The 6,638-nt window shown below is 39.7% G+C and overlaps 1 long non-coding RNA gene across 1 annotated transcript; it reads left to right on the top strand.

The window, feature by feature from the left end:
- The first annotated feature begins 1,918 nt into the window (after positions 1–1,918).
- On the top strand, positions 1,919–4,485 carry LOC131740181 (uncharacterized). The gene is made up of 3 exons (XR_009330809.1): positions 1,919–1,984; positions 3,141–3,309; positions 3,631–4,485. It is a non-coding gene; the product is annotated as an uncharacterized LOC131740181 (long non-coding RNA).
- Positions 4,486–6,638: the final 2,153 nt, after the last annotated feature.

Raw genomic sequence — 6,638 nt, 5'->3', positions numbered from 1 at the left:
TGGTTGCCAGGATCTGATTTGGTGTCATGGGTCGTAGCGCTAGGAATTCATCACATTTGTCCAGGAAGTCAATGGCATCGCTGCTGGCCTCCCTGCCAAACTCTGGGAAGTTGATTTTAATGGGCAGCTTTGCTTGGGAAAGACTTCCTTCAGTTCTGGAGCCATGGTAATCAGCAGACCCACCGTCAAAGGAGAATTGTTGTGGTGCAGACTGCTTTCTAGAGGAGAAAGACGGCAAAGAAAGTGGTAGACGAGGGGTGCTGGTCTTTTTGAAGAGTTTCTTCAGCTCTTCTCCCCACAGCACATCGCGGCGTTTCAGGCACTTCACCACTTCCAGATCCATTTCGTCAAGGGCCTCTTGCCTTCGATTCTCCATATCTGTGAAGCGTCCTTCGATGTAACCTCGCAGGACCTGTTCACGATTAATGCTGCTCTCCTGTAACTCAGACAGCTGTGTTTCCAGTTGCTCAACACGGTCAGTGAGATGGGAACAGTACTCAGTCAATTGCCCTATCACAACACTGTAAGTAAGGTTCCCTTCATCATCATCGCCTCCAGAAAGATCTGCCCCTTCCTGTGTAATGTACAGGTCACTAATGCGGGTGGTTCTCTCTGTGATAGGCTCTCTGATAGTCACATGGGGTCTATCTCCAATCTCAGAAAAGTTTAGCGAAGTCAAGGTCTGATTTTCCATTTCTGACATTAAGTTCCCAACAATTTAAACTGATGAATTTAGATTTGAATTTAATGACACAAAGGGTCCCCGTACGGGCCACCAATTCTGTAACGATCACTCTGCACAACTGAGAAGCAGTTGCACTGTCCTCCCTAAGGAGATACTACTGGCCCTATTCCTATAGCTAAATAAGTCAGCAAGAGTGACAGACAGCAAAAGCAGGGACGTCAGAGGTGTCAATTTCATGAACAATCGGTTTATTATTGTGAACAATAATGTCAACAAATGAAAAAATGGACAACTGAATTAAATGAATAATGAAAAGTAAGGAATTCAAATAATTGCAGGTAACAGGTAAGAAAAGCTGGTACAGATAAGTATATAGGGACAAACAGAAGGCTAAACAGATTCACAAAGTAGAAAATGAATGGTGTCCGGAGGGTCTCCAATAAACCCACACTCACAAACACAAGACACACAGATAGACAAAAGATGGTGGGAGAATGACAGGTAGGCCCAACAAGTCCAGTAATAGCAGGGTAATTGAAATCCATACAAAGTAACAAAATAACAAAAAATACAGGAAACAAAGTATCAAATTAAAGTAGAAAAAATCCAAACGAAAAAGAAATGATCTCACCCACAAATAAGGCAGTCCAGCAAAGTGTCCCGAAATAATGGTGATTGTAGAAAGTTGAAAACATTGAGTACGTTGAAATTGTTGAGACTGTCCAGTAGTGTTGAGTTGAATGGTGAACAGTTGTTTGAAAAAAATCAGGAGGATCAGGAAAAAATGGAGGCTGTCACACATAAAACAACAAACACTAAACAGACCTAGAAAAACAGCTAAACTTAAACAAGTAACAGTGAAAACAAAAAGAGCAGCTTAGACAAAGCACAGCGACAAAAGAAAATGAACGGATGCACTGGAATTATCTAAGGATGGTAATGGATTCACTGAAATTTAAGTAGAGAAAATGCTGTAGGTTAATGGATTCCTCTGAGAAAGGGAGTCTCCCTCAGGCCTGATTAGCCAGCTTTAATACAGGTGCTGGCTACTAAGGAGCTCTGAGATTGGAGGGGTGGAAATCTGAATGAGCCAATGGGGAGAGAGGATGAATAGAGGGTGGTTGCAAGGAACTATGGGAAATGAAGTTTTGACCTGGCCAGGCTACTGACCCTAATTAAAGGGACAGGTGGGTGAGACTTACACCCACATTATGTAGCATGGGAATTGCTACAACTGAGAGTCAGTCAGAATCCCAAGGTGAAGGGGCTCCTGTGAACGGAGAAAGAAACAGCCACAAGGTAATGTTTTTTTTTTGTTTGTTTTGTTTTTTATTTCTTAGCAGGGCGACTTACAACAAGATATCACATTATTTTTTACATACAATTACATTATTTTTTACACATATTTTTTTATTTTCATACAATTACCCATTTATACAGTTTTTTTTTTTTTTTTTTTACTAGAGCAATCTAGGTAAAGTACCTTGCTCAAGGGTACAGTGTCCCCCACCTGGGATTGAACCCACGACCCTCCGGTCAAGAGTCCAGAGCCCTAACCACTACTCCACAGTGCTGCCAATGTTGGAGGGCAAGCATCTGCAATTTAAAAAATGATCTTATAATTACAGTATATACTGAGTAATTTGCCAGATAAGAGCAGGATATGCTGTCATAAAACACAATGATTACAATTTGTCAGGGCCGTCCAAACTGTTTTTGATACCTGCCAGTGTTTTGGGATGACTAACTTTGAGCTGGCTCTTTTTTCTCTAACTGGAAGGCTCATCACAAAGGCAATTCATTAACGAACGACTGTTACTGACACATGTCTAACTATGAAAACACCAGTGTATCAGATTACAATGCTGATAAACCTGATAAAGATTATAGAGGCACATTTTTACACACTATTGAAATTAGCTTTTACCTTATACTATCCCACTTACGTTTAGCAAAAAAAAAACCACATAGTTTATGCATTTGAGAATTCCAGGTGTTTTTCCAGGTGGCACAGAGATATATAATGTCTGCTGCTAAGACACTCTGGCAGACATTGCACCTTTATTGACATTTTAAACAAAGCAAACATATGACGCACTGTAGACAAACACATTACCAGGGAACAGTAAAAAATAAAAGCCATGGCTTATGAATCACATAACATAAAACTATATTTTAACATGGGTGATATGCTTTTCACTAAGTAGTCATTTAAATCGCTCTGTGATCTCATGCCTTCTGTAAATGGATTTTTTTATTTTGTTGTTGTTTTTTGTTATACCCATGGAATTAATGATTAAATTAGGCTACTTTAAAAAACGCTGTTCTTATCCAATAAACTATGTCATTTTATTAATCCGGACTGGTTGGGGAATTAATAAGGAAAAATGCTGTCATTTGAAGCCATAGTGTGATTCATGATGTAATTATATCCCTTTTGAATTTTTCTCTATAGAAATCATTTGAAAATATTACCCGACATGTGTTCCTCCCAGTAGATGTGATCCAGCACTTCTCTTCAATGCCAATCTGAAGAATGCAGAGGGACTAGCATGACAGATGGGATGTGCATTTTCTCCTCTGAGTGTGCGGTTTGAACATGGATTAGGTTTCAGGGCTCCAGGGTAGGCAAGAGGTTAAGAAAAGAGCTCCTTTCCATTCTCTTCACTGCGGAATTGCTTTGTTCCAGGGATAGGATTACTTTTCAAGAGCTCCCAAAAAAAAAGCACCAGGGTGTCCCCAAACAGATTGATTTTCACAATCTGCAGAGAATAAGACAGTGCTTTGTTTTACTAATTACACCACACGATTGTGGAGTTGTGTAGCAGTTTTGGATTAGTGCATTTCCTTTGATATCAAGGGTTTTAACTGGGGGTGTGCCTTAATGTTGGGGTGTGTGGGATCAGGAGCTAATACTTTGTTCATTTTATTTTATCTCCTTCCAGGGAGGCTCATAGGAATGCTGAGTAATATGTCGGTCGACGGGTGATCCTACAAACAGGAAGGACCCTATTCCCATGGGCAAAAACCCACTCATAAAGCCACACAGAACTATAATAATAATATCTTTACATAGCGCCTTTCATAGTGGACCACCATCACAGAGGTAGGCTGTGAACTGTGCATTCTATGCAGAGCCACTTACAATAGGACACTGATTTAACATCTCATCCTCAGGATGGAGCACAAGGAGGTTAAGTGACTTGCTCAGGGTCACACAGTGAGTCAGTCAGTGGCAGAGGTGGGATTGGAACAAGTTATCTTCTGGTTACAAGCCCTGGACTTTAACCATTGGACCACACTGCATCCTGAATATATGGCCATGTTCACAAAACTTTAAGGACTGTTTTAGGCCATGTTTTGTTAAGGACACTCTTCTCTAATGCAGGAGAAATCTATGACGACCTGTGCTGTAAAAGTATTCATGGATTACATTCTTGAAACGTTGGGTAATAGTCATACTGTGCATAACCTACCAAATGTGTCATTTTGCCTAAAGCTACAGTGAATTTACTGCAGCTATAGCTTCCTCCTACTTTCTTAGATCGTCATGTCAGGCTATTTTAACATTGGCTTTCTTTGTTTAGTTCTTTGGTAGCTGAGATCCTGTCTTGCTTGTCATCCTTTTAGACTGTAATATTGTTTTTTTTTTTTTTGTTTTTTTTAATCAACATACATTTTTATTCCATTCCAAGATTGCATGTTACAATCAGAAACACAACCTCACACACGTAACAGGTGTTTCTTTGTCACTGCAAGATCGCCACTTGAAAAGCTGAATCTGGTAAAATATTTTCAAATAAAATTGGACAAATAAAGTAAAAAGATATGTTACAAAAGGTTTAAGTAGTTGCTGCATTGTTGCTGACCCCTGTTATTTTCCACTTCATAGCAACACAGTATCGCTTTCTGTTGCCAATAAGCAAAGCGACAATGGGCCGAATGGATGAGATAACAGTGTCTTTTATGGGAGTGCAAACCGAGAACTCTCCTCTGCATTGTTAAGCGTCCTGGTCCCAGGGTGTAGCATTCCAGGAGCCTGGGGGATCCTCTTCACCATCTGCCAGGGAGAATTCCTCAGCACCGGCTCATGGCGTCCAGTTTCACCCAGTTACACACTGAGACCCTGTGCTGCACTGACAAACTCAGCAGCTAAGATCAGTAGGGGGTTCATACCTACCATATATATATATATATATATATATATATATATATATATATATATATATATATATATATATATATATATATATATATGGTATAATGTCAGGTGTATGTGGCTCATTGGAAATGACAAAAGCGCAGAGGCAAACAAAACAGAAGAGCGATAACAGTGTTATTTAGTACAGAACTCACTAGAGTTACAAATCAGCTAAAGTTATTAAGCTGGGATTCGGACCCAGTAGTAACATTAGCTGCCCTGATTTAAATTACAAAGCTACAAGCCCAAATCCTGCATGAGTAGGAAAGGGTAACTGAACAATCGCTGGATTGATTTGAAACTGACTCCACTTTGTAATGATTGCAGCAATTTCTTCATTCAGGTCTAATCTCCGTCTCTCATACACGCATTGATGTAGCTCTATAGAACAACTCATTTCTGCAGTATCAGATTGAAAAGCTGGGCTTTCTTCTGATTAGGACCACTTTTATGGTTTCAGTTGTAATTGCTTAAGTAAGCAAAAATACTTTTTTTCTGTCCAGGGGTCTTGTATTTACAACAGAACAAATGTTCTTATAGTTTATACATCAGTATTGATAGGAAACAGACAGAAAGGACAGGGAAAAGTGAAGTGTTTGATTTGTTCTTTCTCCTTATTTATTAGTAAGGAGTGTGCATGGAATTTCACTTTAAAATGAAGATTTTGCATCGTGCAAAAGTATGTGAATTCTGGCCACATAGAGTTCATATTCTTTCACAGATTGCAACAACTGAATGTCAGAATTTGTTGTGCGTTATTAGCAACAAAAAACCCCCTACATATTATTATAGTATCACAATGGCTTGGAACTATAACCAGGTTGTTATTGAAGAAGTTGATGACTAATAATTCCATAAGTAAGAGGCATAGCTTATAACCTTTTGCTCCAATGAGTCTAACTGGGCACTAGTTACACTGTAATCCCTCTTGCCAATGATTAAGAAAGGAAGGAAAGAAAAGCACCACAGTGCTAAAAGACACTCTGTTTCAACAGGAACAACAATGCTAAGTGCTCAGGGTGTGAAAAGTTGGATTCAGAATCTCATAAAATTAGCTCCAAGTTTCACACCATTGAGGTAGGGAAGTTATTTTGCACACTTTTTTCATAGACTAGAGGAATACGGTATATTGAAATGCATTGTGACAATTTAGTAGTTCACCATCTTAGCCTTGATCACTCTGTATGCATCACATAACCCTAGTGCCGCAATTGCCAAATGCATGGGGAAGGTCTTAATTGTCTCTATTCTATAAATCTTACAGCCGCTAAGCCCCTAGTTCTGATGTGTTTTCCTTGTTTTGCTTTGATGCTGTATATCAAGCAAAGAAAGAACTCAAAGACATAAAATAGGACTGTAGTCTGCAAGGATAAACTATTTGCAGTTTAAAAAGTCATCAGGAAACTGAGCAGCAAGCGCCTGTTGCTTTGGTGATTAGCGTGGCATCCACAGGACCTGCCCAGGCTTTGAAGTATTCTCGGCATCGGTAAGCTCATATTAAAAACCTGCCGCTAAAAGCCAGATTGGATTCTCCATGCATTGCACACTCCCAAGATACTCAGACATGCTGATTCAAACTGATTCGGACACGGTAGAGCGCTTGATCAGCTCGCTATCTGTCAGATGCGGGATGTGAATTCTAAGCTCTATATGTGTGTGTATGAAGTCTCCCGTCTGACTGCGCCAGGGCAGTGGGCAGTAAGAATATTACAAGCCCTAGCTTACAAAATAAAGTAATCCATTCCTTAGCTC

The sequence above is a fragment of the Acipenser ruthenus genome, chromosome 13, assembly GCF_902713425.1.
Source record: "Acipenser ruthenus chromosome 13, fAciRut3.2 maternal haplotype, whole genome shotgun sequence".
In the NCBI taxonomy this organism is placed as follows: domain Eukaryota; kingdom Metazoa; phylum Chordata; class Actinopteri; order Acipenseriformes; family Acipenseridae; genus Acipenser; species Acipenser ruthenus.
Note: the sequence above shows the minus strand (reverse complement) of the source record. Positions and strands in the feature narration are given on the sequence as shown.